General features: G+C 38.4%; 1 protein-coding gene across 2 annotated transcripts in view; it reads left to right on the top strand.

Annotated features, from left to right (window-relative positions):
• Positions 1-929: 929 nt before the first annotated feature.
• The window catches only part of stat5a (signal transducer and activator of transcription 5a), a 57,243-nt gene continuing 34,451 nt past the window's right edge, over positions 930-23,721 (top strand). Inside the window, exon 1 of one of the 2 annotated variants that reach the window (XM_079455524.1) lies at positions 930-1,339. The gene's annotated coding sequence lies outside the window, so the exon portion shown is untranslated. Of the gene's footprint in view, positions 1,340-17,191; positions 17,213-23,721 lie in introns of those variants that run through there. The other variant, XM_079455525.1, reaches the window with a different exon arrangement.

The raw sequence follows: 23,721 nt of genomic DNA on the forward strand, positions 1-23,721 counted from the left end.
CCCTTGTGCCATTCCAAACCCGTATGACGTTCTTCAACAGAACAAAAAAGAAGATTCCAAAGAATGTTGGCAACCAACCCTCATTGACTTCCATTTTATGAGCACAAAACCACTGACATTTCTCAAAAAGACTATTTTGTGTTTTGAACCACACGAGTCTGAATAAATCGTGCCAATTGTTTATATCTTTGGGTGAACGATCACTTTAAAATATATTTTCATTCCCACAACCGTGCCTTAATGTACACAGTTAACCAGCAGGGGGAAGTATTGTCCTGTCGATGCGACTGCATTAAATACTCATTGAATTAGCATGTGTTAAGCACTCATGCACCTGTTACATTAAAGTTCAGGAAGATTAAACCTACTGCTAAAGAATATTCCACTGCCTCAGTTTATTCAATGTTTAATGTAATTTATAGGCTATGTGTTCGAATCGTAAGGTATGCATGATGTATATGTGAGGCTGTTTGTTAGTGATCGATAGGATTTCCTGTATCTGATATATATTTTCGTGTCCAGCCCTGATCTAACGCACATTTGAAATTACAGTTCGGCTCGGGAGAAATCGAGATCGTCACTCGGTCACAAGTTTAGGATCCTGCCGTATTTCTGCACTTTTACTCTCTTTCAGCCCCACTGCACCGCGTAAAGAGTTGGTCCCGCAGTTACGCCCACATTGTTACCTGCGCATCTTCATTCTTGATCAAAACTGTATCCAGTAACTCACATCCATATTTGGCAAGCTCTAACCCATTCGGGCCCAGACAACCGTGCTTGTTATTAATAAAAGTCATCTTCTCAGTTATTAATATCGAAGGAGTAAAGAAGTAAATTCACACGTTAAAAACGATTTAAATAAAAAACTAAACTTTTATGTAAATGAGTTGAATCGCCACAATCCGAGCGCAAGTCACGCGCAACCGTTCAGCCCAATCAGCAGTCCTCGCGCTCCGCTAACGGCCTTATATTCTCCAGTCCCACCCCCCCATCAAATAAAACCGTTTACTGACGACAAATAATTATTCGTTCATTAACGTACGCGGAGGTACGCAGACCCTTCAAAGACTACAGCACACGAACCTTAATTTATGCATTTCCTCGCACAAACTGGGCGACTCTCTCACCAGCGAAACAACACCGGAAGCGGGCGGTTAAAGTGAGTGAGTGAGAGCTGAGAGGGAAAGAGAGGAGGGGTAGAAGCGCATGAAAAACTGCGTAGCCCACTGCTGCTGGAGATAGACGGGGCAGAAAGGTTGCCTTTCTGGGTCGCGGACGCTATCTGGAGCTTTGCTGTACTTTTATGCGCAACGACAGCGGATTTACACGACCGGTCAAGGTACGTTGCGTGCATTTAAGGGCGTTCGGCGCGCCTTAACGTGTAGCTTGTCGATGCCAAATGTTGTTGTGTGAAGTGCACAGTTATCTACAGCTTAGTAAACAAACGTCCACGGCGTTGAAACCGTCACTTTTCACGTTGCGTAATAGCTTTCTATCGACGCTCTTAATATTAGAATCTCGTGACACGGGGCAGAACATTTTATTTTAAGGGTTTCTGTTTTAGTTCGCACAGCGCGCATTTGGCACCGGTGTTTCGCAAGCCGCTCTCGCACACTGTTTTATCGGATCAACAGGCAAGAGAGTCCAGCCCCCTTCGGAACGACTGTCAAGACTCACGGACAGTCCAGCTCGCACATACTTCCATTGCTGTTTGCTCGTCCTCTTACGTTTGACCGGTACGCATTTGTTCGTTCATTCGGACATATTTATCACTTCGGGGAAAACAAAACTTTCGTCATCATGCTGTTGGATCTACCGTGTTTAGAAGAGAACTTGTGCAATGGTACATAAAGTTGACACACAGTGCACGGAGCTGTCAGTAGGGTTTTTCGGGCTCTTCGTAGGCGAATCAAAGGCTTTAAAAGAGTGTGAAAGTTTATGCGTCAGAAGAGTTAATGATTGAAATCACAACAATCGCTCGGTCGCGGGGTTTTATAATTGACTTGATTCATATCTGGTAAACTTTTAAAAAGTCACGCTTCTTGTTGAAAAACGAGCCGTCTGTTTGATGTGTCACATTCAGCAACGATAAACAAGAACAACAAATAACGTGCGTGTGCGTTCACATTTCGATCAGCTTTAACCGTTATGCGAATTTGATGGGAAACGGCTCATCCCGTTTTAACATACCGCCACTTGCGTTACTTCGTTAATCTTTTTATTAGTTCCCGACACTCGGCAGTTGCACATCCGACACGTTGCCCTTGTGAGAAAGTTGAAGGCATGTTCTCTTGATATTTATCTTCCACTTCAGAATCTTTTATCTCCCAGCATGCACTGTTTAGTTTCCGTTCGGCAGTATGCGTGCGTGCGTATAAAATATATGCGAGATATTTGCGTTTTCGTTTGGGCTGTTTGTTATGCATGCTCGCGCGGGTGTGCACGTGGCGCATACAGGTCATATGCGCTTGCAAAGGGAAGGAGGTTGCTTTCAACTACGTTCTATTTGTTATTAATATTAATTTAAAAACATTCATTTGTTAAAGATTTGTGTCAGTATTTTTGAGAATGAATCACAGGTTTAATTTGATCGCAAGGTGGAATTGAGTTGTGTATTAGCTCCCCTGTTTTATCAACAATCAAGACTTGAGATTATGGAAAGTGATACACTACTGATGCATTTTTGCTGCTCTGGTTTTTTCTTCTTATCGTGTTCGTTGCTATATCAAGAGAACGCATACTGCACGGCAGACAGGGGGCGCAACGTTCATTCAATTTCGCACGCATGCGCAGGGCCGAAAACGGTACTGCTGAGATGGATGTCTGTTGCACTTTGTGAAGTCCTGTATAGACGTGACTTTGGTCAAATTGAAGTGTCCATAAAGCATCTCTATTGGTCAGATGTACCAAAATTAAAAAGTTACATAATTGAACATGACATCCAATCACTTTACTGAATAATTACAGTTATGTTATCTAATGCATGCAAGCAGTCGCTCAGGAAAATAAATAAAAATCATTGCCTGCATCAACACATTTAATGCAAGTATCATGACTAATGACCAATGCCGGTAAGGAGATATATAAATTAGATATGAGTCATTACATGATTTCGGGATGGAGCTTGACTTTTGACTTCCCATTGCTGTTTGTTCATTAATAAGTGCCAAGGAGGTGCTCATCTGCCTAGTCCCATTTTGTTGGCTGTAAAATATTCTTCTCTGGAAATCTATACGTTTACATTTAGTCATTTAGCAGATGCTTTTATCCAAAGCGACTTACAAAGGATTCAGGGAGCAATAAGCTATACATCAACGACATGGTATAAATGTAACCAACGCCACAGCACAGCGTATCGGACTGTGATGTCACAAGTTGTTTTTACAGTATTTTATAAGTGAAGCAGTCTAAATGCAGCTTTTGGTGGTGTAAACTGTGTCCCTCAGATCCTGCGTTCTGTTAGCTACACGGCTGTTTGTGTTTGCATTCCAGGCTGGAGAAATGCAGTTCTCCAGAGTTGTTTAAGGAGCGCTTTTATGCACTTGACCACCGTCAGTCATTAATTGATTTAACTCTGTACTTTATTATGTGTTTTCAGTCGGCAGTAATTTAGCATGGGATCCGATGTGTTAACTTCCGACCACACAAGTTTTGAAACACCTGCTGGGTCATGTAAACAACAAAAGCAAAGAGTAAACAAACAAACTGGTGTGCAATAGGCAAACAAATAGCCTTTTGTCACTTTGTTTGCACAGAAGAATGTGTAAATGACTTAAGTGGACCTTCTTTTTTGTTATCAGGATATATTCAAACGTATGTTTTAATGTATAAACGTGAACTTTTTTTAAATTGCTAGTTGCCAGACCTACTGTTTATACTGAATTGTGTGTAGTTATGTCTAATGCGCTAGCAAAAAGGTCATGTTATGTCGTGTAACGTTTGGGTGACTGTCCTCTGGTTCCTGATATCGACAACATAGTTTGGCCAGCTCACCCTGTAAAAAATCAGGATTGTGTGCATTATGGTGGGCTATTAAAAGTGAATCGCATATCAGTTGAAATATCAGTATTCGTTTAAATGAACGAGAGGTGAATTTAAACCTTTAGGTCAGTTGGCACACTCTACACTTGTTTAGCTGGAGTGTATTACCTAGTTTGACCTACACTGCCAAAGTTTGTGCGGTTGATGTCCTCTTCTCTGAGTTGAGACGGCATGTGGGGGCGTTGACTGGGATGTGATTGCTGTACGTGGCATACATTCAACATGTTGACCAGCACACAGTGTACTGAGTAGAGAGGTAGAGAGTAGAGAGAGCTGGTAAATCGAAGTAAAGGGCAGCGTTGTGTGTTTTAGTGGGTTAAATGTAGTTGTGTATTTGTGTGCTTTCCTGGAAAGATTTCCTCGTGAGGGGGAATCAAAGGTCTTTACAGCGAGGTCAGAACATTTGGTTTGTTTAGCTTCATTTTAATGTAAGCATAATTTAACCAAGACTTGGCTAATTTTCAATGGACTTGGTTTAAAGTGATAATTCACCCAAAAATGCAAATTCTCTCATCATTTACTCACCCTCTTGTCCTTTCATACCTGTATGACTTCTCCCCAATCCCAATTCTATTTTTTAGCCCTTCACCTACTCGCCCCTTCCCCTTGCCCCTTGAAACAGAGTGGCAAGGGGAAGGCCTAAAAACATTCCTCTAAGAAATGAGACACTACTAGTTCATTGCCATATGACATAACAATACGTCACTGATCCTACGGATTTTGATTAACCCGGTGTTTGTGATCGCATTCCGTGGATCTCTCCCTCTGTCCGAGCGGGGGAATCTGAGGGTGATCACGAACCGGCCACATTGGTCGGAGGATCTGAGCGCGTTCTGGTTCCCCGGGTGTGATTGCATTCTGGAGACGGCCCTGATCACAATAACTTTTTTGCAGTTGTATATGTTGCCGTTCTATCGTGCAATCAGTAACGTTAGCCAAATTTATAACGACTTTTTATAAACTTCAAGTATTCAAGACTTGAAGAAACTGCACAGGACATTTAATTGAACATAAACAAGATGATTATTTGTTATTTAAATCCGTATTAAAGCCTAAATAAAGGCTTACATTATACTCGCATGAGCAGCCATGTTGGAAAATTTCATACCCCTAGCCCTTCAAACAAAGATTTTTGCAAGATTTAGATGAAATTTTCCAACATGGCTGCTCATGCGAGGTAGAAAAGGGATTGGGCCTTACTTTCCTGTGCAAAACACAAAAAATATATTTTAAAGGATGTTGTTAACTGGCCCCCATTGGTTTTGTGTCCATACAATAGAAGTGAACTTTCTTCAAAATATCTTCTTTTGTGTTCTGTGGAAGAAAGAACGTCATAAAGGTTTAAACTGAACAAGAGGATCAGTAAACGATTAGAACAAATTTTTTAAGGAAATAATGGGTAAAATGGCTACTTTAACAATATTGATAAAACCTATAAGGTTGTATTTGATGACATTGTTAAAAGCATTAGCTAAAAATGACCAGTTAAGTTTTTCCTATTTTAGTAAACTTTCATTAAGCAAAAAAAACAAAAGGTTGTTGTTCGTGTCAACAAAGGGAACCTAAAGCCTTACTGATGCCACTGTTTGACGGTATATTTTGCGTTGACCAACATCAGAAGATTTCATATGTGTGTTCTACTTGTTGGCTTCCTCTAAATCTATATTTACATAGCACTTTCACTTTCTGTCTCGTCTCCATTCTTACTCTGTTCTAGACTTCATCGCTGATCTCTTTTTCCTAGTTGTACCCCTTATGGGTGTTACACATTATCTGATGAGTTGTTTGTTTTGTGTTTCACACGATCTTCCCAGTGACCTTGAGTCCCTCCCAGTATTGCTTGTCTAGCTCTCTGCACTGCTTGGGTAGACAGAAAGATAACTGAGCAGTAGATGAGCAAGAGAGAAACTGTTGTGGTTTACGAAAGCATGTTAGCGATCGTCCAAATGAGTGCTGTTTATTGTAAAAGAGGTAAGAGTTTCATCTTTAATGCTAATGCTCACGTCATTTCTAGTGAAGTTGTTCCCACCCACTGCGTTTCTGGTTTGTTCTGTGTTCTCAGTCTGTGCTTTCGTAAGTCCATTAACAAACAAGTATTAATAATAAATGTATACATTTTATTTTTAAAAGTTGGCTTCAATGATAACTCTATTCATTAGAAAAGTGGCTAGAAAGCTGTAGTGTGAGGATGAGTTCAGTTCTCTCAAGGTATGGCAAAAGCATGTAAACAACACCTGTCAACCTTCATACATAAATTGAAATATGTACATACATTTGTTCACACCGTACAGACACTTTTGACTGCACAGTACACACATCTTAAGGAAGAGATCTATGCTGAGATTTATACAGGAGGACCATTGTGGGTTCAGAGAGAACTTGAATGGGATAAAAAGGTTTACTGACTCGAATGCAATATCAGAGAGAGACAGGAGAGTTACCTCTGTTGTACAATAGATAATGACAGCAGGCTAAATAAGACTTTACATTTGATTTCTGTTTTTATGATTACTTAAGGCATTCTCAAGGTTATTTTGATTTAAAGAAGACGAAGTTTGAAGCATGTTGCAAGTGAATAATACAATGAAGAATGTTCTGATGCTTACTTTCTTGTGCACTGCACGCATCATTTGGGGTTGGGGGTCAAAGTTAAGTGTAAAACCATGATAAGATTGTCTGACTTTGGGTGAAAGGGTGGTGGTCAGTTAATCGAACTGCAGATGAACCAATTTAGCTAATTTGAAGATTTGCATATCATCTAGATCATTTAAATATAATGCCATTTATCCTTTTGTCTTTATGTCATTCAAGCAACAGTGCACCTATGCATCCGTCATCTTTATCTATTCTTGTTTTGTTTATGGCGCTGCAGGCATCGCTGTGTGTCATGTAGATCTGTTTCAGCTTACTTGATCTGAATGAGTAAATCTCTACTGACTGCTTACCGTCCACCATGCTGTTTGTTTCTGCTTCTCTCTCTCTCTTCTATGAGAGTAAATCACTGATAGAGAGGCAGACCGTAAAGCATGTGTGAGAGCCGCGATGGGTTTGTTTCTGTCCATCTTAAACCTATTACAGGCTTACCAAACCCAGCATTGCCCGTCAAGCATGTAGAAAGAGAGAGAAACTCTGCATTAGGTAGATGTTTAGTTACACATCTCTGAGTATTGAAGAGGTAAGAATATATTATATAAGTTAACGGTACGGTTGAAAACCGATAACCGTTCAGAGCTCAGCATACTTATCCATAATCAACATTTATTTTCACACAAGCAACCTGAATAATCCCATCATTTTATCTGAATGCACCTTTTAAATGTCTAAAATAATTTGTGAGATATCTTGTTTAACCTCGGCTAATTATTATTATTAGTAATAATTTAATAAGATCAAAGTAGTGATTATGTCAATTGCATACGCACTGTAATTGATATCAATGCAGGTGTTTACATAGACACTCAACTTTTATGAGGGCTGTCACTTAAAAAAACATTTGAGCCTTTAAGAGATTTACTTAATGCAAGAAAATGTTTACATCTGTGCTGAGGATGACGGTGAAAGCTGTGGACTCCGCAATGATCCACAGGCTTTTGTGATTAACGCTAGCTGCTCAGACATGTAGCAGCTTTTCCAAGCAGCAGGCTGAAACACAGATTGCACCTCATACTCATACGGCGAGCATTTCATAATCTAATGATACATATTTTTGGCATTTCACTTTTACACATAAAAGTCAAGAACTGAAATTTCTAGGATTCACAAAGTATTAAAGTTGAATGGTCTTGAGTGTCTCGTACAGGGACTTGATGTGAAACAGTGTAAAACATGAATTAAGCAGTCACAGGCCACAAATCTGGATACACAATAGAGCTGTGCAATATATCGAAATGTGCATATCGCAATGAGCTATTTAATTCTTCGAAAAGTTATGAATGGTCGATGCGGATAGTATCAATATGGCATGCGGATGTTAGTCGGGATATGCGTGCGTGCGTATGTTAGCGTGCGCGTACTCTGATGCAAATCAATCAACAATCAAAGTCTATTTTATTTATTTTTGTTTGTTTACAAAAAGTCAGATTTGGGTAACTGTTCACTTTCAGAAGATGTAGTGATGCTTTCTTTTTCCTAAAATAATGTGAAATATATGTTGGTTATATAATTTCTTTAATATATTTTAATAAGATTTAAATTTATTTTATAAAAGAACTATCGTATCGAATATCCCATTATTTAGCCATCTCAAATCGCATTTTTCCTCAATATCGCACAGCCCTATTACACCGAAACTCTGAATATGGGACATAGAAGTAGAGAGATTTACACACACACAGTCCGTTTCTCAATTCCGGAGACCAGGCTTGCGAGGCAGCCTCGGAAGAATGAACTTTGATAGACGCGTTGCAGTGACTTCTGGGTTGCCATTGGTCATATTCTATCGGAAGAGCTCTGCATAAAACACAGAATCGATTTAGACATTTATAATTGGTGTGAAACCATAACATTTAGAGCCAGGTTCCCAGACAGGGATTAGTTTAACCAGGACTAGGCCTAAATTAAACTAGGATATTTAAGTCATTTTTTAAAAGCACATTTAAAAAACGTGTGCATCTTGGGACAAAACAAACGTACTGAAATATTTCAAGATATGCCAGTGCGAGTGTATGGACATCCACCTGCGCAAACTCTGAATGGTCGGACGGCGGACTTCCCTCTCGACTGAGTGGTGGTCTCATCACCTCTCTTTTATTCAGATTAAAAGGGGAAATTAAAAATGTATGTTAAGGAATAAGATGCAGGTGTGCATGCAGTATCAAACATTAATGATTTAACACCATTAAAGAAATGCATTAAAGTACTAAACTTGCACAGGAATGTTGTATTCGGCACACAGCAGGTTAAACAGATGAGTGTGTGTAGATAGTAAGTGGATGTTTGTGTATTGCACCTGTTCTTTAGATCACAGACCACACACGGTGTCACTTTGCATAATACATGGAGTAATTAAAAATTTAATGCTGTCTAAGTTTAAAATGTGAGGAAGGTGTGGCCTTGTGCGTTCACTATACAAGTGCACGTTATGTACATGTGTAAATAACTTTTGGAAATGGATTTCATTCAAGATTCACACAGATTTGCATAAGTCACAGCACTGTTTCTGTGTTAAATCAGTCAAACTCCTTACACTTTGATAGTCCACTTAAGACATTCTACTAACCTTAAATAAGTAAATAAATAAAAACTTACAATGAAAAGATTTTCAATGTGATTTACCTTATGTGTAGTATATACTAAACCTGATATCAGTGGTAGATCAAATGTGTTATTGCCCCTGATAGAAGGACTTTGCAGTGGTGATGTTTGTTTGCTGTACTGTATGTATTCTGTGTTTACTTTCTGCTGTGGTCTCTGTCCTCAATTCCTGATTACTGTTTGTTTTATGTTAAAACTGACCATGGAATTACTTTCAGGGGCACTGTAGAGCACATTTATTGTGTTTTTGTCTGATAGCTTGTATTATTACGCAATAAAGTAGTGGTTTTGTGCTGTTTTTGTTTTGTGGGAATGTCAGGAATCTAATATTAATTTCTAAGGTAATGTGTAAATGATTTGCACGCAGGTTATAGTGTGTGTGTGTGTGTATACTGATACTTTAAATTGTGACACACACACACAATCCAAGGGTCCTGTCAGTTTTCAGGGGCCCGCATTGTCACATGCATCAGTGAACTGTTCAGGTCATGCTATTGATTGATTCACGGCACGCCAAAGCAAACAGCTTTGCTGTTTATCCCATAACAGCAAAAAACCGTTGAGCGAGAAGTTGCATAGCTTCGCATAACACACTAAATGTTTTTAAAGGGACCATTTCATGAATATCTGAGTTTTCCATATTTAAGTGCAATAACCGGGTATCTGGTGCACCTGCCAACTCAGAAAACATGAAAAATTACAATCCAGTAACTTTTTGTTTATGTGAGCCTATCTCTGCAAGCCTTTGAGAAAAAAGGAACACCGGGAGGCGATCAGGGGTCTCACTGCCAAAAGCGGTCGGGACCTGCCTTCGCAAATGGCCCCAGGGAGAAATGGTTATAGAAAACAATGTGTTTGGTGTTAAAAGACGAGAAACAGTAGTTTTTCATTCGCTTTATGTGACCCTTCTTATTTTGTCGTTGGAAGCACAGGCTCACAGCCCTGGCTGTGTTTTCTGCTGAAAAGGGGGCGGAGACTAGCAGCTCATTTGCACTTAAAGAGACACACACCAAAACACATGTTTCTCCTCACATGCAAAACTGGGCATCTAGAGCATGGTATAATAATCTGTGGTATATTTTGAGCTGAAACTTCAGACACATTCTGTGGACCCCTAAGAGTTATATTGCATTTGCATAAAAGTATGCATTCTCTCCCTAAAAATGCACTCTGATTGCTTGCTGAGGCTCAAACTAGCCTTTCCTGATTGTTAGCGTTAGCACTATTCATTAAGATTACTTGAGTCTACTACACTAGCTCTTAATAGACTAATTAAAGGAAAATACAATGCCCTTAATGTATTCACTTCTGCGTTATTAACAGTCATTTGCATCCCAGACGCATTAGGATGCGTCCTGATGATGATCCTTCTGAAGTTGAAGAGATCTTTGCTCCTCAAGTTCAAAACAGTTATAACACAAAAAGCAAAATGCATTTTAAACAAAGCCGTAGATTATAATCTAGTGAGTATGAAGAGTAAGGAAAACATTGGAACGAGTAACGTCCTGACTGTTGACAGTACACATGTATGCTGTATGGAGATTGACAGATGACAGCATCAGCTGAGGTCAGAGTTTCTTAATTATGCTATATTGGTTTATTCCTCGCATAAAGCTATCAAAACACATTACTTGGAATACAGTGCATGAACGGTGGTTTCCTGATAGTTAGTCCTTTTTGAAGGATCGACCGATATGGGTTTATCTATAACCAGTGATGTTTAGAGGTCAGGGTCAGCCGATGGCCGATATGTGCTGCCGATTTTCAGGGCCAATATTTTGAAGTTTTCACTTTCATTTGAATGCAAAAATGTCACACTAATAATAAGTGGATGCACAACATTTCTAATTAGATTTTTGTTCAGCCATCAGACAGCAATAACTAAACACAAGAAACATTAATGGTTTGTATTTTAGCAGTGACTTCATCTTCAATTCGGTTCATCTTCAATTCATATTCGATACACATTAAAACAATTACACTCTAATTGAAAAAAGTGCCAAGACAAGTGGTGCAACGGATCACAAAACTCACGGTTCATACTACGGATTTTTGAGTCAATGATTGTATCATTTTTCAAGCGAGAAAAGTTGTGTAAAACAGAGCAGAATTCACGGGCAACGCAAGGGATCTGATTTGAATGGAACCGTCAGTTCGATGCCCAATCCACCAAAAAATACCGTATCAATACCGATCCAGAGTATAAGATTGGTGCATCCCTGCTCGAATATGAATGAACTAAGAAAATTTACTCTGCCTGATGCCATCCCTTACCAGATGCAAATCACCTCAGTTTAAACACAAAATAATACATTTATATTTAAATGCCATTATAGGGACTTTAAAAAAAGCACATATGTTATTATGAACGTTATCCAAATGAGTCAGTTAGATTAATAAATGACTTTTGGAGCCAAATGACACGAATATTTATTCCTATTTTGAGTGGATTTAGTGACATTTATATGGAGCTTCACTATTATCTAATAAGATAACATTTTTTAAATGTCACTGTTCCTTTACAGTTAAGTTTACTTTAGAATTTCACAAATTCTAATGTATTCCTGAAAAATTATATCCCTGGGAAGGTCTAAACCTCTAGAATACTTTCCTATAAATTATGTAGAAAAAGTATGTGGTCTAAAATAACTCCTTCATAATTATTATTTAAGTGATTGTTTTTTGGTTGGGCGAAATTTGCCAAATGCCTTCTTTCATAAGAGACCAACTTAAGCTCTGTATTACATTTATGCATTTGGCAGACAGCGAAACATTGCGATGGACTGGACTAAAGTGAGGCGCGTCTTTCTACAATGTGAGCTGCTGCTGGTCCGTTTGGGCAAAACGCAGATGTGGTCAGCAGAGACTCCTGTTGCATATGAAGCCGGCATTCTCCTCATCCCATCCACGCATACACAGAGTTTTTCCCTTATAAAATTAGCGTCTTTCTGGATAAATATTAGCTATCAGTGAGTGGAAAAATGTCTCTCTCTGCGTTTTCTCTGTTCAGTGAGCAGCAGAAGCAGCAAATATCTGACCAAACCACAGCTTACTTGTGAGTACAAAATACATTTTACCTGTCATGGTACTGATTAGACATAAGTACATAAACAGTTGTCTGTAATTATGTCTGACAACAGAAACATTAAATATGTAAATGAAAAGTCTAGAATTACAGTCTAGCGCAACCTCTGCTCAGCTGTTGGTAACAGATACGTTTCAAAAGCATCAACCCTACTACAAGGACATTAAGAAATATCAGATCAAATAATGGAATACATTTGCTTTGATCATCAGCCAATATATATATTGTGGAAGACGAAGGGTTTCTGTGACTCATGTCACAGGCTGATATGTTTTATGTAATTATGTTACTTGCCAATATTCAATTGTCAATTCATGAGACTTTCTCTTCTTTCAGTTTTAGTACTTTATATACATTGTTGTTAAATATAATCAAATAAATCCTGATCGGAGCACCCCTAGCTTTTTCAGACTGTAATTGTAAGATTCTCAAACCTGACTGAAGATTTGTGTGCCAAAACACACAAATAGTCTTTATAGGCGGCCATCAGGGCACTGCGTTGTTTTATTCATTTCTCCTGGATTAGTTTTAATCTGCTGTGCATGTGTTGGAAGCAGAAATGGTAACCAGGTAATACCACTCGGACACATTGTTGTTAAAAGCAAACGGAGTTTGAGTCCTCACTCATTGCTTTTTTCCCAATCCTGTTGGCTTCTCTCTTCCTGTTTGTGTTCCAGTGTCCTGTCTAATAAAATAAAAAAGTTTAAAAGACCCATGTGGTCCATTTGATTCCATTATGGTTCATGTACAGCCCTTAAAAACCAGGCGGGACCCTATAATCTGGAATGTGTGTCTGATATGTGATCTGGTTATAATGTGAGCCTGTGATGGTAACTGAGAATCAGCAGCTATCTGACCCCTGGCACATCACAAACTGCTAAAGGTTAAGGTTCATGGTTTAAAATGCCGGTAGGTTTATCTGAGAGCTGAGATCGGAATGGAAGAGACAAAAATAAGAGCAAAAGTTGTCGAAGACATTGTGTTTCCAAATCAAATGAAGACCAAATCAGATTTGTCCCCCACTGCTTAAACATAGTGGTGCAGTGTTAAGCCAACACATGAGTGTGTACAATTACTAAAACATTTAATGATGACACGTGAGATTGTGGGACAGATACATAAAACAGTTGCAGCATTTTTGCACATGATATTTATTTTCAATCACTAACCTACCTTGAGTTTAAACATGTGCTGTGTGACTTAATATTTTCTGCCTTGTGCTTATTTAAAGTCCCTGTCACTTTTTGCAGCACAAACACGACTCTATAACACATAAAATCAGCTCATTATAGTTTTCACATCGTTCAAGTCAGTGTATGTGTCAGCATAGAGACACGTACGCTATCTGTACTGTACAGATATTGTTATAAGTAGTTAATTAAATCTGAAAAGCTGGTATATCCTGATGCACAATGTTGTCAGGAGCTGCTTCGTGTGGGAGATGTTGTACAGAGTTTCACACCGGATTTTGAGGGAATGTGGCAATGATGACGTCACGCTTTGATTAGCATAATTGCATGTGGTCTTGTTTCGGCACTTTAAACTTTTCTGCTTCTATTCTCTGATCACATTTTTTTCTATTTTAAGACAACTGAAGACTATTTTCACATATTGTCTGTTTTGTTGTCAGATATAAAACGAATATAAAATGGTGACTAAACACGCACACCCAAAACATCTCCTGTTTAATCCAACCAGCTGTTTCTTTAACTGCTAATAATTTGTCTCCCCTCAAAACACCAGTACACCAATACTCTTAAAAATATGTATCATCTCCAGCATGGGAACGCTCACAAGATTTATTAGCATTTTCCTCTTTGGTAACCGCATGTGCGTGTTTGAAAACATGTTGTTTAAGCACTTATAGTGAACATTAGATGGATCCAGACTGATAATGTCATCTAAGACAAACTTGAAGAACCAGTGCTGTCTATGTGTGTTGTCGAAATAACATGGGCTTGTTTATGTTTATGCATGCATGCATATTGAACTTGGTATTTTTTCTATATATCTTTATCTTTTCGAACTCAAAATAAAGGACATATTCAAGTGTGAATATCTTAAAGATAAAGTGCCATCTTTCACGGTTACTTTCAGATAAACCAGAATAACCTGTGCTGTATATATCATGTATTGTATATCTCTGTATCTGTGCTTAGTCGTGTGTGTGTGTGTGTGCATGTGTTTGTATTCAATACTGTATGTGAATGCGTGTTTAAAAACTGAAAACTGTAGTGTTTGTGTTTTTGGGGGGAGAATTCCGATTTGAATAACTTAATTTATGGTGTTAAATGAGCACAAATGACACCTGGTTGAAATGCGTGGTCTTGCTGTCAGTACTAATACTAGTCTGAATAATGTGCAGTATGTCACTGTATTAAAGATAATGACTGGTAAATGGCAGTATATTCAATCACAAAATCTTTCCCCAAAAGTAGTTTAGTAGTGTAAATGGGTTCGATTTCTAGATAAAATGGTAACACTAAGTAACAACTCAGTGTAGATAACTTCAATATTTCACACATAGTGTGCAAACATGCCTTTCAATGTGATAATGTTCTTCACCCCTACATGTTCCACTTCGAGTTTGCACAACGTCTTTTGGGTCCAGATCCTTTAGTTATGCCGCTCCACACCTTTTGAACTTGTTACCCCAAGATGTTCAGGAAAGTGAAAATCTTTCCACTTTTAGATCTCGTCTTAAAACGTACCTGTTAAGGCAGGCTTTTCGATGATTACTTGTATTGTTGTTTTATTCATTGCACGGTGTCCTTGAGTGTCTATTAAGGCTCCTTGAAATAAAATAATAATAATAATAATAAAAAGTTACTAAAGGGGTCGGAAAAGTCGCAAAATCTAGTGAAAGAGTATTCCAACTAGTGTAATCTGTTTGGCATTTGATATTTCTTCAAACAGCCCATCATGTCAATTTTTGGTTTTACCAATAGGGTGAACGTGTTACCTTCTTGGCAAAACCTTTTACAATTGAATAGCAATGCACAAAATAAATAGTAAATGCAATTGCAATGTCACACTAGGTCTAGTTACAACTAGGCAACAGCACGAAGACGTGAGTTAAAATGTTAAGAATAAGAGCAGAGTCTGTTGAATGTCAGATACAGTTCACAAGGTTTAATGGATGCTTTTTGACTTCAGAAATTGCTAACCAGACATTTAATTACGGGGTTTAACAGTTAAGCAAGTATTTGAGGAAGAAAGCTTAGATTGCTCTTGCTCTTACTACGTTTGAGCTCCAGGCTGAAGACCAGACAACACTGTCATTAGTCTTAATTATGTCTTTCTCAGTTAGCTCCGCATCCTCTCCAGCACCTCACCCTCATGGGTCCGTGTTACCAGACGCTTTTGTGCGAGTGTGGGAGAGAGAGAGAGGAAGTGTATTCTTGAAGGTCCTTGATGGCCTATTTATGCAAGCATGAATAGTTTGAGATGATTTGTATACGGATCACGTCCTATGGGTCCTTATTACCACATCATATGGGCGCTTTTTTTGGTGTAGCTTAGCGGTCAGCGTATTCTCTTGTGTGTGTGTGTTTCCAGGTAAGACCCCTGGTCTAATGTCGATGCATAGACCAAAGTACTAGTCACAGTCAGAAGTTTGGATATATATTTACAATAAGTTTTTGCGTTGGCGTTTTGTCTCCATCAAAATATGAATGGGAATAGAGTTTTTCTTTTCTAGAATTCTAAACGGATTTTACTTAAGAATTTGCTATTTTGGAATGTGATACGAATATTCAGCTATCCAAAGTGATATATTTGTGAACTGATATGAATGCACATTTTTTATATAGTTTGGTTTATAATTGAGGTAATTAATAAGTAATGTTTTACAACTGAAAAATTCAATCTTGAACAGAAAAAGGAATCCTTAGCTGAACTTCATGGTTATGTTGTATCTGATATTGTGACACAGTTTGGTTATTTTAAGAATTTTGTTGCTAACCCACACACATATACACGATCAATAAACGTTCATGTGGTTGATTGATTAGATGAATAGACAAATCTTCAGCACCAGAACTTCAGTCGCTTTTATTTTCTGTTTCTAGAATTATTGTCTAATAGTAGATCCCTCTGGTTTTTGGTAATAGAAGAAGATTAACACGCTTCTCCATCGCTCACTTGTGACACACACTCGCACACACACAAATCACTCATGCACCTGTTGCCACTGTTTCTAATCCTTCTAACAAGGGTCATTTCAGGGAAGAAAGGAAAGGAAGTGACCCTGGACCCATTTCTTTCTGTCAGACGAATCTCATTTATGCACATCTGCCATGTAGTTTATTTGTCAACTACCCATATATAGAAACATGCACTGGGCGGTATGCCGGTCCATACCTGGTGTATGTAGTTTAAACAACGTGCGGCGCGGCACAGTACAGCGCGACTGTTTCAGTGGGGTTCCTTTTCACTGTTGCACTGTGACCGGCCATTCACACAGAATGCGTCTTTCTATGCCGCGGCACTACTGTATCATGTTAGGACAGTTGATTTGTCCCTATTGATATTCTGTATCTTACAAGATGAATAAAGTGGAGTAAATAGACTTGCATGGCAACAAGATATCTAGATCCCGAGAACTCTTCTGCCTAGAAATTAAAAAAACACAACAGTAAATTAATCTTCAGTTTCATATGTTTATTATTTATTTAGTAAGGTATATGATGAAAATCATAACAGAACCTAAATGTTCTGTTGTAATGTTCTTGGACAGGGTGTGTAAATTCCTGGGAACCGCAGCCTGGCCAGATGGTCTTGGAAGGCATATTGTTCAGTACCCTGACATCAACTCGGAGTAATCCGAACAAGGTGTGTGTTCATGTGTGTCCGTGTGCGTGTGTCAAAGGGATTTAAAGTGGCAATGGACCTTTTTAATGTTTTCGGGTTTCTCTTTCTTACAAGCGGAAGTTGTCATAGTTTGTCGTGCATTTTCTGAATTCTCATTTGCTCAAAAAGCAAAAGATTCCGAACAAATGAAAAACAGGAATCTATTGCAGACAATCAATAAATGTAGAACCAATGTAAACATCATATCAAGGTGCTGTATGTAAGGTTAACTGCTGTTTCACCAGTCTTGGCTGCTGATTTAGACCACCACCTGTTTACAAAATCCTTTCTCTAAAGCCTGGCAAACACCCTGATTGTTCTCAATGAAAAGAGCACCTCAGATTCTTTTGGTTGGCTAAATATAGCATTCTATGGTCATATTATTTTCTGAAATAATGTTTTGCTCCTTCTGTTGAGCACATTTGCTTGTGCTTAATATTCGTTTAGATCAGAGAGCAACAGTTCCTTGTTCCTTCTAAAAAAAGGGCTTTTTATTCGCAGTGAGCAGTGTCATGTGAAAAAAAGAATCTTGCGCAAGTTGTTTTGAGAATGCTTCACCTCATTCACATGCTGCCTAAGTACAGATTGCTTGCATTGATTTGTAATTATAACCTTTGAAATTGTTTGTTTGTGTAATTACTTATCTTTTTTGTGTGGTTCAATCTATACTGGGTTGTTGTTATTTAACCATGGGTTGAAAACAACCCTGCAAGGTATATGCTTGTCCGTACTGTATATAGGCGTGTAGTTTTGTTTGTGCTTTACCCAACCATGGGTTAAAAACATCCCTGCATATTTATAGTGTGGTTCTTTTCTAACAGTGCAAAGATAAACAAAGTTTTATGATGATGCCACTAGATTTGTACACGTTCTAAAGAAAATCTAATCGAAGTTCTTTGAAAGCAGGTGAGTTAAAGGGATAGTTCACCCTAAAATGAAATTTCGACAATATTGACAAAAAGTCCCTCTTGTCAGTTTAAACCTGTATGACTTTCCTTCTTCTGCTGAACACACAAATATATTTTGAAGAATATTTGTTACAGAACAATGGCAGTACCCATTGACAAACCAATGCAAGTAAATCGGTACCACCGTTGTCAGGTGGTTAATAAAGCATTGCTAGGTTGTAACTAGGGGGTTGTGGGTGTTTCCCTGTTATGAGCAGCAGTAAAAAGTGATGCATGACTTGAGTGCAGAAGAGTCTTCTTCAGCAATTTATCTGTCAGGAACTTATGGGGAAATACAGCATCGTTTGCATAATATCTGTTGCCCAAAGAAAATTGGGCAATTCATGTACTTGTTTGGCCGAGCTATACCATTACCCAGTACCCCTCTCAGGCTCTTTTTCTTATTGCACATCAACTTGATATGTTGGTTTTGGCTTGCTCCTCTTGCACAATCTAAAAAGTTTAAAGGCAATGTGTAATGTTACTTTCTCATATCTCAGCCTATGTAGAGATGACTAAGTAAGCAATTTTTAGGTTGATATTCTTGAAAAGTGTAAACACTGTATATGTGTGCTTTCAAAACACTGATCTGTTTGTTTGAACATCACTAACTCATTAACACTGACTCAACCAATGGAATGAGTTTGGGCGGAGACTTTCCGTGTGTTCTGCAGATGAAAGAAACAGGTTTGACATTACATGACACATGAGGGCAAATAAATTATAAAATAATAAAAGAATTGGATGAAACATGCCTTTAATGTAGTCATAGTTACCAAGTTTCATTTTAATACTATTACATTCTTGGATTCCTGAAAAATCAGTATCGGTCCACGTGATGGTTCCACAAATAGTGGCAGATGACTAAATAGCTGCATCTGAATTTGAATGTGTGGTTGAAAAATGCTGGCAGTGGTTGTGTCATGATTTGTTTGTCATAGTGTCATGACCTTCTGAGTATCCATATGTACCCAAGGAATTCATGGGAATATTCAGTCTTAAGGAGGAATGGGAAAGGAATTCCCATTTTCAAGGTTTTTCAGTGGGTGATGTATGAGGTTGATGTTTGACATGAGTTTATGTCTATGTTTGAGAAAATGACATAAAACATTGTAACGTGGGGGAATTATCAGTCTAAATCTTATGTGTTGGACCGTGGAAGATATGATGCCAACGGATAACAGTCATAATATTGTGACTGTAACCGTCAATGTAAAATGGATTGTTGCAAAAAGGACAAACCCCTGTTAATCTCTATGAAACAGATGCTCATCACAGAATCTGGCACAGCTCTAAAATTGTATCATTTGTAACTAAAATTACAAGGTTACAACTGCATTGGCCAGTTTTTGGCCACAGTCAAGGATTTACACAACTTTCAATACAATGTTTTCGGAAGTTATTCTAAGAAATATATCGTTGTATATCCAAGGGTTTTCTTGGCACAGTTGAAAACATATATGTGACCCCATCTGAAAAACCCAGTTTAAGAATTTTTTTGTGATTTTATTATTTTCTGCATAAAACATACTGTACATTCTGTGAAAATATAATCTTGATATTATTGACTCAGTAAAGATTGAAAACATGAAATTAGTGGCATTTTATTAATAGAATAGGAGACTTCAGCCTGGATCTGTAGGTTCTTTCACACTGTACACTGTCCTCAGTCGGTGCTGTGGCATTCTGGGTGATTTATAGGGTGATAGATCTACCAATGGATCACAGGTCTCAGTGTAGCCGGATTAAAGGGCGGCTGGAATTTGATGACTGGGCATATGGTGGCAAGCAGTCCGTACATCAGGGCAGCAGTGTGATACATGACCTATGTTAAACCAGTCAGGGTTCAGCTGCAGAATGTCTCTCGCTGCTTTAGCTTGTTAAGAGCATAGAAAAAGAGGGAGACCTCGGCACGCTGGGGTTAATTAATTCCTACAACTAAACCTCTCAGTCAGTTTTACTTATTTGCATTTAGCAGATGCTTTTATCCTAAGCTGTTTATAGTGCATTCACCAATCAAGTTTACATATTAGCAAATGCATTCAACTGAACTCATGACCTTCCCGTTTCTAGTTTAACACACCTCAGCTATCCGAACACTACTTTTTTTCTTTTCTTTGTTTTAACAGAGTTTGCAGATGAGTAGTGGTACCTAAAAAACTAGTCTGGATTGATGCAGTTACTCGCACCATTAAGACTAAAAACTTAGACTTGTAAAGATACTACAAGTTATATAATCTTTTTTATCCCCTGTCTGAATATAGATGACTTGTACTACTTTTGTGTATGTTTTATTACAGCAATATGGCACAAGTTCTGCCATGAAACTCTAGACAGCGCAGTCCTAAGTCTAACCTATCCGACATAATAACTACTACACAGCGAAGTGATTGGTTCCCTCCATACCAGCAGCTAATGAGCTTGCTGCTCTACGTTTAAATCTCGGCTAGTGATTGTTGCAGCAGTGCAGCGCATTTCAGAACCCTCCTCCTTCCCCAGCTCCACCTGTTTAGATCTGCTACAAGGTGACCACTTAAGCATGGGGTTAATTGTGTGTTTATTTATGTTATATGTGCAGCAGCAGCATTCCTTATATGCACACAGCAGCATGTTGTGGATGTATTGGCAGTAGCAAGTCTCCTTACGTCTTCCGCCGCCGTAGCAGATCTATTTCGTCAAGACAAAATACATTTATATGTCATGCACACTACCATCCTAAACCCTCCAGGAGTTATCATGACAGAAATGTAGTTTTACTGAAAAAGCCAGAGAAAAGTCTTAATTTTAATTACTGTAGGTTTACATTTATTCACTTCGCAGAGTTGTGAATTACAAATAAAGAAAAATACAAATACAACGAATCAATCAATGATATTCTATTCATTTTAACAGCTGTACGTCCATAGTATGGACAGAGGGAACCCAATCACACAGGAATTCGTGACAATTCTAAATATGAAAAATGTGTGTGAATCATACAAAACGTATGAGATTGTAAGAATTCCTATGAGATTGAGTGTATCATTTTGACACATAATTAACTTCCTCTGTGATACTTCATTTAATATGGGTAGGCCGAAAGTCAATTTATATCAAAATACATGCACATTATTGCTAATGCGATATATTGTCATTTAGCTTATAGGAGTATTTATTTGTTAACATTGAAATGAATGTTAATGCATAAATCATAACCTCATGTTAAACAAATAAACCAATCATAATCAAGGAGACAAACTATTTTTAAAAACCATTTATTCATTATCTATTTGCACTCCAATTATTATTTACATTAAATGTATTATCACTTATGTAATCAGTGGCATAAAATAGTCCTGAAATGACAACTGGTTGTTATCGCAAAATTAACCCCAACTGGTTGATCAGGTATTATTTCCCCTTGAACAGGTTTACATTAACACCACAGATTATCAGCCGAGTAGATCACTTAGATGATTATTAGCCCCATTAATCACTTTATATTGATCTTCCTACTGCATTAGCTGCTCTAAATCTAGGAATGGCTGTCTCTCTCATTTCTCTCATTGCAGCAGTCACGGGTGCTAGAGGCCAGCCAGCAGTGACCTGCTCTAACCGAGGTATGAGCCTGTAATTATTGGCATGCAGGCCACTCTACAACCACTGCAAGTGTTAGATTACGTGCAGTTAGTCCTTAGTTGAGAGGATATGTGCACTGATGAACCCCCGAACCAGATCTCGGCACTTAAACTGATCAAAAATATTACACTGCTGTATCCCTGAAATTATTAATGTTCTTTACAAGCGCCTGATTAGCATTCCTCACTGATGTAATCATGCTACGGCTGCTAAAGACAAGCTTGGTTGCAAGGTTAAAATAGACTCTGTGTGGTTTACAAAAAGAACTTATGTCCATCTAATATGAGCCTCCCAGAGAGATACTGAGACATGTATGTGTGTGCTTGTGGGTGTGTTTGCGTAAATCATTACCATTGGTCACCTTTCACATCAGTGGGTTTTGGAACCAATGAAAAGTAGGCTTGTGACTAAACTTCATTGGATCCTCAAACCCCAGCCCCACCGTTGAGAATGAAGCGCTGCTAGTGATGTTACGTTTGTGAAAGAATCTTGAAGTGAACAAACCTTTCTCTTTCACGAAATGCATTGACTATGCAGACTCGCTTGAGCCAATAGTCTCAGGGCGCCTCTCTGTCAAAACACAATCATTGGTTTTAGCTACTGAACGAATACGCCTCTTCACTGAACTAGTCAGTCATCTGACATATGAATCGGGCATCTCGTTCGTGAGCAAGGAGCTGCTGACCGAATTAATTGGAGAAAGCATGTCAATCGCTCAATACAGCACGTGAGTCACACTCGTTCACAACAACAGCAGAATATGATACATTACATTACCATTATACAAACACGTTATTAAAACTACTTGTACTACATACAAGACACTTGTTTTCGCCACCTACTGGCGTATGTATTTAATATATGATGAAATGGTCAATGAACGAATCTGTAAACGAGTTGCAGCAAATCATTTTGGTGAATGAACTGAAAAAGAACAAATCACTCAATTCACAAAATTCCCATCACTAAGTGGTACAAGCTTTGTGTGTTTGCAATGCAACTGGGTAAATAAAGAACTGATTCTTTGAATATGTGCTACGTTTTCTTAACTCGACAAGCACTACATATAGACTAAAGAGGGTAGTAGTGAAGCAGCAGTCGTCGACTTTAAAGGCTGACTCCTTTTATTCGCGCAAGTCGCGCTTGATGTGAACACACAGATAGTTATCTATATTATATTGCATTTCTTTCTATAGATCCTGTATGTAAAGCCACAATATTAACTACTGTGTTGCAAAGAATTACCGTAGTAGCTCAATTGGGCAATCTAAGGTCTATATAGTCACTTAAAAGCTTTGGCTTAAATAATAGTCCTCCTCTGATAAAACTATTGCGACCCCTGGCAGCCTGTAGTTATGAAGTTACTTATTGATCCATTTTGACAGCTCTCCGTGACTCATTCCTGCAGTCTTCAGTCTATTTCAACACCTCGCTTGTTCAGACAGCACAATGTCAATTTTCGTTTTCTAACTTCTTAAGTACTCTCTCCGCTGATTGTATTCCCCCACTGTTTTTACCATCCATTCACCGTAACTTCACCGAAAATAGGCTTTTTTAGTTGGTTTGTCTCTATTGTGTGTATTTTAGAAACATAAATATAGAGAAAATGAAATTTTGTTTTCCAGGAAGTGTTGTGCTGTGAACGGATGTCTTGCCAAAGCTCTTCATAGTTCAATAGAAAGAACTGCCCTGGGCTGCAGCCTTGTTTTTGTGGCTAAAAGATGAAATCCTCAGCTGGATCTGACAGCATTTCTCAGATACTTTACTAACAGGTGTGATTGAGCAGGTTGTCACAAATTAGAGATTTATTGATCTAGATCAGGGCTATTCAATTGGCGCCCGCAGGCCAAACCTGTCCCTCAATGTAATTTGTTCCGGCCCTTCAAGTAGCACAGGGTGAAAAATTATCTCTAGAATAAAGTTAGT

This window comes from Barbatula barbatula (assembly GCF_947034865.1).
Source record: "Barbatula barbatula genome assembly, chromosome: 5".
Taxonomy (NCBI): Eukaryota; Metazoa; Chordata; class Actinopteri; order Cypriniformes; family Nemacheilidae; genus Barbatula; species Barbatula barbatula.